This window comes from Magallana gigas, chromosome 6 (genome assembly GCF_963853765.1).
Source record: "Magallana gigas chromosome 6, xbMagGiga1.1, whole genome shotgun sequence".
NCBI lineage: Eukaryota > Metazoa > Mollusca > Bivalvia > Ostreida > Ostreidae > Magallana > Magallana gigas.
In genome coordinates, this window is record NC_088858.1 from 20,875,724 (window position 1) to 20,886,755 (window position 11,032).

An 11,032-nucleotide genomic window follows, 5' to 3' on the forward strand; every position below is an offset into this window, starting at 1 on the left:
CTGACGTTTTCATACTAACTATTAGACCATAATAAATCACCTGATTGTTTACGGACTTTTCCGGGGTTCCCCCCCCCCCCGATAACGACAAAGAGCACACGGCGGGCGTGACCGGTGTCGTATAATTTAAGGTCCGCCCCGTAAAATGGTCCGGCCGGACCTTTAATGTTAACATTTAAGGTCCGGCTTTCCCCTATAAGAAAATGTCCTACCCGTGGTCACTTGTTAAAATTTCTTTTAAAGTAATTGTTCTTTTTGCGCATGTACTTGTATTTTAAATATGTCTTTGTTTACATAATCCAGTCGGCCATTTGCGTATTACTTTGTGGAATATCAAATATCCATAGCGGATTAGATTTTGACCAATTGTTTAAGAATCTGAAAAAAGAAAACCAAGAGTATTTTGACATTAATTTGTACACACCATTTAGTCCCTTTGTTTTTTAATCTCTTCCGGTGTTTATGTATTAGCAGAGGGTTTCATGACAGGTAAACACGGGTAAAAGAAGCCCTGCAGGCATTCACACCTGTGTTAATCAGAATACACCCCTTAACTGAGAGAGAAAAAATGTCTCCGCTACAGTCTCTAGGTAGATTTATTACAAGTTTAAGATAATTAATAAAAGGTCGCATATGTGGATTACCGTAACAGAGGATATACGTTGACAATATAGTGTATACATGTACGTACTGTGGTACAGTAAATATAAGAGCGAGAAAAGACAAAAGAAATTAATCAAATGATACGTGTACCTATAATTAAAAAGCATGTTTAAATTGACTACAGGTTAATTGTTTAAAAACGTAATAAAGGTGATAATGTTGTAATAATCTCTCTCTCTCTCTCTCTCTCTCTCTCTCTCTCTCTCTCTCTCTCTCTCTCTCTCTCATGCGCATGCGATATAGTTTAAAAAGTGTAAGTGTTTATTTCCGACAGTATTCGATCACCTCATTATTCTAAAAGACGTATTCCCTCTTTCTTTAATCAAACGTACAATACTTTTTTATGTATATAATGATGCATACATGTAATTAAGCAAGGATTTGGAAACAAGGAAACACTAGTCTTATTATAAGTAAATCCGTTGAAATAATCTTAAAATATTAAGGTAGGTTTGTCCTTTATGTCTGACGATATCGATTTTCATCTAATGGCAATGAGAAATATGTGGGGAAAATAATGAATGCTATATGTGGGGGTAGCAGGCAGGAATCTAGAGTAACATTTTACCGAAGTGTTAACATTTGGCTTTTTCAAACAAATATTTTCCATATGTGCATGAGGACAACCCCCCCCCCCCTCCCCCCCCCATCCCCCCCTTCCCCGGTCGGAACCTTTGGTGAAGTTGACTTTTTTTATATAGAAATTCTTTTAATTAAAGTCATGTACACAACATGTTCCAATTTAAATATCTAAAATTTAATGGAAAATAAACGATTAATGTAACCCCCCCCCCCACCACCACCATTGCATATGAAAATGAAAAGAAGATCTTTTATATGCAGGTTGGGGTTGTTTTAAATAAATCGGAGCAAGTTGTGTACATGACTTTAAAGGAATTTGTACCAAAACAGTGTCAACTACCCCAGGGGTCTAAATTCAGGGGGGGGGGGTCCTGTCCTCAAGCACCTGTGTTATTTTTTTTCTAAGAAGAAAATCGGATCGCTTTAATACTTTTGCCAGAAGCAAAATGCATACCCGGTATACAGCCGAAGGAATAGGGCTTTTTACTAATCTTACATGAATGTCTTTAATTTCTTATAAACAAATCAATTCCTTTGGATACTCCCCTTCCTTGAGTATAATAGTCCGATCCAAATATAAAGTTTCAAATAAAAAGAGGGATTGAAGAACTGAATAATTTATAATAATTAGCATAACATGCCCTAGTCACAGGGGCGTCGTATCTCTCTCTCTCTCTCTCTCTCTCTCTCTCTCTCTCTCTCTCTCAATGTATTATTTATATATATGTCATAGAGAGTGGAGCGGATACGATGCCCCTGTCCCCTAGTGCAAATAAAAAGTAGCAGTGATATCGTTTGCATGTACCGTTGTAATTGAATTGTAAAGAATATTTTATTTTAAAAGGGGTAACGTTATTAAGCATGTATCGTATTGGAAAGATGTGCAAAAATAGGACGTTGGAAATGTCCATTGTTTACATGATTATTTCAAACAGTCAAACACCTGAAGGTGTGAACCCCTCTCACCTGCAGGGTGGATTGTTTATACAACACCTGGTTCAAGCCATTGTTTAATTTATGACACCAATCAGTTTCATTTCCTGTTTATATAAGATAGACCGGCAAAACTAAGGTTGAAATGAGAATTCAGTTTTAAACAGTAATTATCTATTTTTGTGATTTATTTGTGTTAACCAAGCTACATGTACATGTATACGTATTTTCATTAAAACTCTGTGCTGGATATTTACTGACTCACCTCGGGTAGGTACTCCTTTATTAGAATTACAAAATAATGCCACTTATTGTAACAAAATAGTCGAAATTGAAAAAATAAAAATGAAAAAATATACCCCGGACCTTTAATGTTAGGCGGACCTTTTCTTATACGGGCCGGACCCTTTTAGAGCAAAGGCGGACCCTAAATGTTAACATTAAGCGTCCGCCCCGGACCATTCTACGGGGCGGACCTTAAATTATACGACACCGGTCAGCAGAGGATGCTCACTCCTAATAGACACCTGATCCTGCCTCTGGTTTTCCAGAGGTCTGTGATTGCTCTGCTCTGGACTATATGTTGAATACCGAATTGTCCACGGATTTTTCTCTGTTTTCCCGATCATGATATTTTCCCAAAATTACGACATTTTTCCCGAAAGTGACATTTAAACCGATATGACATTGAGCGCACGGCGGGTGTGACCGGTGTCGTTTAATTTAAGGTCCGCCCTGTAAAATGGTCCGGGCGGACCATAAATGTTAACAATAAGGTCCGCCTTTGCACTAAAAGGGTCCGGCCCGTATAAGAAAAGGTCCGCCTAGCATAAAAGGTCCGGGGTCCATGTATATTTTTCATTTGTATTTTTTTTATTTCGAGTATTTTGTTATAAAATAAGTGGTATTATTTTGTAATTTTTTAAATTTTAAAGAGTTCTTACCCGAGGTGAGTTCGTAAACATCCATCACAAAGTGTAAATGAAAATACATAATTTTACATGTAGTTAAAACTCAGATGAAATAAACCGTTTAAACCTGGGTTTTTTAATTCAACATTAATTTTGCCAGTCGATCTTATATAAACAGTAAATGAAACTGATTGGTGTCATTAATTAAACAATGGCTTCAGTCAGGTGATATATGCACACACACTACCCTGCAGGTGTGAGGGGTTCACACCTTCGAATTCAGGTGTTTGACTGTTTGCAATGATCATATAAACAATGGATATTTTATACGTCCTCTTTTGCACATCTTTCCAATATGATACACGCAAAATCAAATATTCTTGACAATTAAGTAATACCGATACCTGCAAACGGTACGTTTTATTGCTATTTTTTATTTGCGCTAAGGCACATATGTAAGTTATGTTATTTATAATAAATTGTTCCATTCTTTTTTTTTCTATAATTATATTTTTGGATCCGACTTTTGCCTTTGTTAATATCAAAGAAGGGGAGTATCCAAAGGAATTAATTTGTCTATAAGAAATTAAACACAAATGTAAGATTAGTAAAGAGCAACATTCCTTCAGATGTCTTAGCATTTTGTATCTTAAAAGAGTTTGAGGGGGTTCTTTTTTCTTAAAAGAAAATATTTGTGTGAAAAAGGCAAATGTTGACACCCCGGTAAAATTCTATTCTAGATTCCTGCCTGCTACATTTATATATAGCATTATTTTTTTTCACAAGTATCATATAAACATTATGAAATGCATTTCTTGACCCCTCCCCCAATAAAAAGAATAAAAGGGCCATTGGATGAAAATCAATACTGTCAGACAAATATCCCAAACATAGCTTAATATTTTAAGATTATTTCAACGAGACGGACAATTGTTTGCAATGGAGTTCAGGCCTTTGTTACATTTTATAAAGTCGTCGGATAAAACTCAATTATAAATATGTTTTACTACAGTAAATTCTCTTACTTAACATTACATTAATTTTACGATCTTTATAAGGACACAATGCATTTATATATACATGTACCGGGCCTCATTCCTTTAATCGAATTATCTTAAAATAATATATCTTGAAAATGAATTATTTAAATACTATTATAAATAATAACTACTCTGAATAAATAAAAAAAACTTCCTTGAAGTCAATTTTATGTCCACTCCAACATTAAGAAGATCAATTAAAAAAATCACATCAAGAATCAAATGAATATTAATCTACATCCATGTATGACCAGTTCTTTCAACGAGGCGGACCTTTTCTTGAGTCTTAATATCAGATCCTACTCTTAAATTAAAAGATCATATTTCATCGAGGCAGATCTCATCTTGGGATGTGAAATTAGGCCCTTTTCCAGCATGAAAGTCAGAGAGAGAGAGAGAGAGAGAGAGAGAGAGAGAGAGAGAGAAAATAAATTATACCAATACAAGACTTGCTTTAGACTGCTCTTCTTAGACACTTTCTCTTTTAGTAAGGACGTCAATTTTTTACTCCAAGGGGATAAATATTTTTCTAAAATTAGCAAGGATGCTATTTTTTAGGCAGTTTATAAAGAGATTTATATTTCTGCATCAAAACACTTTGTAACATATCACAGATTTTATACGTTGCTTTTTATATTTCTTCCTCAAAAATTCATTTTTGTACGTATGCTGTTAGTTCAGCTTTAATTTTTCATAAATGAAAAATTTGTGTAGAATTTATCGATGGAAACGGATTTATCTATCAAGTGTTTACTCGTTTCCTAATCTTTGCTTAATTATGAATCATTTTATATGTATGTAAGAATATTGGACTTTGTAAATAAAGGAATATGGAATCAATCTTTGAGAATTTTAAGGTGATCAAATACGGTCGGGATTAAACACTTATACCTTTTTTTTTACTTTCTTTTTTTTTGCATGCATATCACATTATGAGAAAAAACAGAGAGAGAGAGAGAGAGAGAGAGAGAGATTATTTACACACTATCAGACTTTTTACTTTTTTTAACTGGTCGATTGAATAGAACACTCAGAATTCGAAGAGAATGTACATTGTATACATTGTAATATTTATTGTGTGGAAGATGAATTTAATTTTCTATTGGTGTGTCATTTGTATGATCTTGTTCATAAAAAAATATCAACCATATTTTTGGAGATCTTCTATGTTCAAATTTGTGCAACTTTTAAGATGAGAAAAAGTCTAAATTATGAATAACCTTGTAAAGTATATAGATAATAGTTTAAAATTACGAAATGAATTGTTGCCATAATTTAAGCGGATTGTCTATTCTTCTGTTCCAATTGTATGTTTGTATGTTATATGTATATGATTACGGATGGGCTGTAAAGCCTAGTAAAGTGAATAAAGAATGAATGAATAAACACTTTATATGTACCTGTAGTCAATCACAACATGCTTTTTAATAATAGGTACATGTATCTTCTAATTAATTTCCTTTTGATTTTTTTCACGCCTTTATAGTTACCACAGTTACGTATACTGTCAACGTATATCCCTTTTGTTCAGGTAATCCATATTACATCTTACAGTAATGATAAATCTACCTAGAGACGTATAAATTATAAGTATATAATCATACGTTCATGATCTACTGAAAATTAAACAAAGCACGAGCTAAAAAGACAATCTAAGTTGACGTGTAGAACACTAGAGCGGAGACATTTTTTCTTTCACAGTGCAGGGGTGTATTCTGATTAGCACAGGTGTGAATGCCTGCAGGGCTTCTTTTACCCGTGTTCACCTGTCGTGAAACCCTCTGTTAATATATATACACCGGAAGAGGTCTAAAAACAAAGGTACTTAATAGTGTGTGCAAATTATTGTCAGAATACTCCTGGTTTTCATTTTTTCAGATTCTTAAACAATTGGTCAAAATCGAACCCGCTATCAATATTTAATATTCCAAAAGTAATTCAATTAGTAATACGGTCATACATGTACGATATGCAAATGTCCGATTTGATTACATAAACAAAGAAATCTTTAAGATACATGTACATGAGCAAAATGAAGAAATACTTTAAGAGAACTTTTAAGAAGTGACTACGGGTAGGACCTTTTCTTATAGAGGAAAGCCGGACCCTAAATGTTAACAAGTTTGAACAAATTTAATTTTGTTATGTGAGAGTAAAAACAAGGTGAAATTTCATGTGGAAAAACTTATATTGCCAGAACAAAAATGTTATTATATTTCATTGAACTTTTATCATATTTCCATAATTTACACGGCATAATTATATATAATTCCTATTTCAAATTCATCTGTTCTATTTCAGTACAGTTCTACACACTTTCATAAAAATATATATTTATAAACATTTCTATTTAAATTTCAAATAATGCGCTTGAAGATCTCGTATCGAAGTATTTTGACCATAAAGCTATGACATGTTAGTTCGCCTAGTTTTTTTTTTATATACATGAATTAAATATAATCTAATCTCTACTCATAATATATCTTTTTTCCATGAATCTTCAAAATTCAACGTTTAAGACGAGAAAGACGATTAGATCCTACATAAATCGTTTTCTCGCACCTGACATCCAGCTTTATGATAATATGTTGCGTAATTTTCAGTGTCATGATTTATTCTGAAGTTGTACTTCAAGAGGTTGAAGCTCACCAATTTTCAATTTAATCCGCTTGCAATGTTTAACTGGTTAACTTCGGTATTTTTAGTGTCATTGTTAAAATTGTTTTAAAAGATCTTAGAATTGAAAGTTTACAAATTTTTTACGATGCATCAATATGTCGCTGTGTGTATCACTAATGCTGTTTATACACTGTAGATAAATCATATATGGAACTGTTTCACACACTTTTTGTTTCACCTTGACGACGATCATGCATTTTTATTAACTGTCACTTATTAAGTAATTATGTCTAATCATCCCACTAACTTCACAACTATACTACATACTATATACTATATTCTATGATTATTTTATAACACCACTTCTTGACTTTGTATTTTGGAGAGGGTTTATATAGGCTATGCCTGTTGCCTAATCCATTTGATTACTCAATAAAAATATGTTTAAATTTAACTTCACAACTGGAAATGTTTTGCAATACACGTATACAAAATTCAAATCAGCTGTCACCGATTTGTCATGATTACGGCAATTATAAAAATACAGAAAAATGATTGAGTATCCTTGTTCATAATCATAATCACCCCATTCATTGTCATCATAATCGAAGTCGTTATTGTCATCCTCATTGTCGTCCTTTTTATTAATTGTAATTATTGATTATACGATAAGCAGTCACATATACTACGCCATATGATGTGGCATACCATTGTATTGATTTATCATTACATAATTATTAACAGGTATAGACTAATCTATATAAAGTCCACTCACTAAGATGATCGGATATGTATAATTGATTTTTTTTTATTGAACAAGCAAGTAAACAAGCAGCAAGCAATAAGACTTACAATTTGACCAGACTAATTAGAAAAAAAACACCAAAATTTGCTAACAACTTATTGAGAAAAAGAAAAATATATCATTTAGGAGACAACAAAATCAAAGATAATATTCATAAACTTGTGTATGTACACAGTTATACATGTATAATGTTACGTTACAGAAAAATTAAGATGTTCTCTTGTGCACATCTTCAATTACTTATAAATCAAGTCATTATTACTCTATAATAATAGAGAAAAAGGAAAGGACATGGGAAAAAAGAAAAAAGGTAGGGAGGGAAAATTTTCACATTACATATCTACTATAAGAGAGTATGTAGTAATTTAAAGGAACTTCTGAAAAAGAAGTCATTAAATTAAAGTATAACAGACCATTTCTGCCAGAAAGTATTAAGACTATTGATCTTTTACTGTCATTAGCAGTGTGTTTCATGGTTTTAACGTAAGAACTGAATTTTTTTTAGGAAATCTTTGATAGATCGATGGACAGGTATTATGAAAACGAGCCTTATGAATGTATTGTTTTATTAGTATTAGCATTATATTAAATAATAGTAGTTCTGAGAGGGCATTCTTATTACTTTTTCCAAAAATAAAAGTTTCATCACTTAATCTTTTGATACACACAAACTATGAAGTTGTTCTAAAAATCTTTGAACGATGGCGCATTCCCAATTCAAATAATAAATTGTTTCTTTCTCTTCTTTTCAAAAAGCACATGCATTTATTTGTATCTGTTATACCTATTTTGTACACAAGACTATTAGTAGTTAAAATATGATGATTCATTCGGTATTGAAACCACTCCAGTTTACTGTCTTTAGAAATTAACGATAATAAATAGTTTTCCATTGTTTATCACTAATTTAAGAAATAAAGTACGAGTTTTCGTGAATGTTACAGAAAAACTTCCGAGGTCGAGAAATGTTGTTTTGAAATATAAAAGCCGAGGCGTTAGCCGAGGCTTTTATATTTTAAACAACATTTCGAGACCGAGGAAGTTATCCTGCAACATTCACGAAAACAAGAATTTTATTTCTATTCTACTAACAGCCCAGTATCTCTACAGATCGTTTCTCTTATAGAGAGACGATCTATGTCATTTTGACGGCTGTTCCGTGTAACCCCCACGGTTTTGTTAGTAATGTTTACATGTGTATCGATCAAAGGAATCACATGCAGACGACAGAATTTTTCTTAGGATTTTAATACTCTTTACTTATTAAAAAAAATATCTTTGAATCACATTCCTAATATTTTAATGGCAATTTACTGTGGAATCATTAGAATTCGTGTTGGCTCAATTTTCGTGGTTTTCGTGGGTAGCTATCCACCACGAATTTACATCCTCGACGAAAATAAATTTTGAAGAGTTTGTTATCTTATTGAAACTGAAAACCGACGCATCCACGAAATTACATCCCTATGAATAAGCAAAAAACTCACAATACACGAAAATTGGCCCCCACAAATTTAAATGATTCCACAGTAATACGATTTTACTACTACACGTTATATATTTTATGTAAAACCACACAGTAAAAATGTGCTAGAGAGGTCCTAGGAGCAGCCGCACTGATCTCTTAAAAATAAAAAATTGAGGTAATACACATTGTTTTGACTGGAACTAACACGTGAAATTGACATGGTTTTAAAACTTTTTACAGTTTGAAGTTGATGTGTTTAGAATATCATACATAGGTTTTAATACTTTCTTTGTCCGAACAAACACCTTATAGATTATTGAAATCATAGGTTTAATAATGAAGCTCCTTAAGTCTGATCGATTATTTTTAGTTCATTAGGGTATTTCATTTTTCATTAGGCCCTATGTTAATTAAATACACGGAACAACTGGACTGTTATATCGCAATGTGCATGCTGCATGATAGATTATATTATTGTTCTTTTGAACAAAAACATACGAAAATCTTTTTTTTCAAAAGTGACATAATGGGCCCGATGCGCCGGGTGCAACTTATTCTAAATTTATATTGTCACTGAGTACTGTCTTTATGTCAGGAAAGAAAAGTACACACGTTATTTTTTAAAAACTGAATGTAAGATTGTAAGTTCTTAATGCTGGAGTTAGAGGTTACATCGACTTTTCAAGAGTTCCAGGAATGTATGTTTTATTCATGTCGGGATATCAATTTTTATCTTTCGTAACATGATTTAAAGAACATAGTATTTAACAAAACTATCAGCATTTACTATTTGACAATTTTCACAGAACGTACATGTAGTTTGATAGTTTGATCTATTTCTCCATTTATCAACACTGGTAGAGCGATGACAAGGCCTAGGTGTGTAAAATGTCGCACGACTTACTACAGGAAACACTGGAAGTTAATTTCATTTCATAACCGGGTCCTTTCAAATTAACCTATGATCGATATATGAATTGTAATAATTTCCTGTTTGTGTATCGTTTGACTTGTCGTGTCAATGACACATATAAACAGTTCTTTCTCTCTCTTCCTAGGGAAAAGTCTATAGCCATGCCTTTTTCTGAAAAGAAGGGAGTTTTATGTGCCGATTCATAATATTCTAATATTTTTCCGCGATGGGGGCAGTTTGTTCCAAGTTCCAAGTGCACGAGGTCAATTTTGGTAATTTAAAATTAACAAGATTTAATTTCCTAGGGGAATCCCTGAGGTATTAGGATAAGTCATACCCTAGAAAACTAAAACTCTTTACTCTGTTAAGGGTACAATTTCTCCAGAGTACAATTACTCTAGCATTATCCCGTAAAATCTTTGGATCCGCCTACGGGTGTCAATGCTACAACTCCGATGGACGTAAATTCGTCCACCACAGGATTTCGCTAATCTATCAATCCTCTGTAGATTTTCTATAGAAAAACTCACGGTATACCTCATATTTAACATTGACTTGGCGTATTTTATATGAGTACTGTATTTAAAGAATTGAAATCGTAACGTCAAAAAAAATTACAACATATCTGCAGATATCAACAAAATTTTAACCAAAATATGCCCTAAGATAAGAGCCAGACACACACTTAGCAATGCCCTCGTCCTACCTATATATTGGTAATAACATAGAAAAAATAACTTTCTGTAATTTTTCTACTAGAAAAATTACCATATCTGCTGATTATAAAGAACAGCCCCTTCACATTTTTTGACAGCGTTAGAAATTATCTGGAAAGTTTTGATGTCAATTAAATTATTTAAAAAGGGCAGTAATTGACTGCGATCACACCATTCCAAAAAGATTAGAATTTGGGGGACCAATGAAATGTGAAATGAGTTTTTCCTCTTTATTTCATTTCAAAACTTGGAAATAGCCCCCCCCCCCTTCATAATTTTTTTAAAGAGAGACACGGTAGGGTTGTGTAAAGCTACAAGCTTATTACAACAGAAACTGTTTTTGTTAAATATAACCTCACCTATACTCGCTTAATATCTGTAG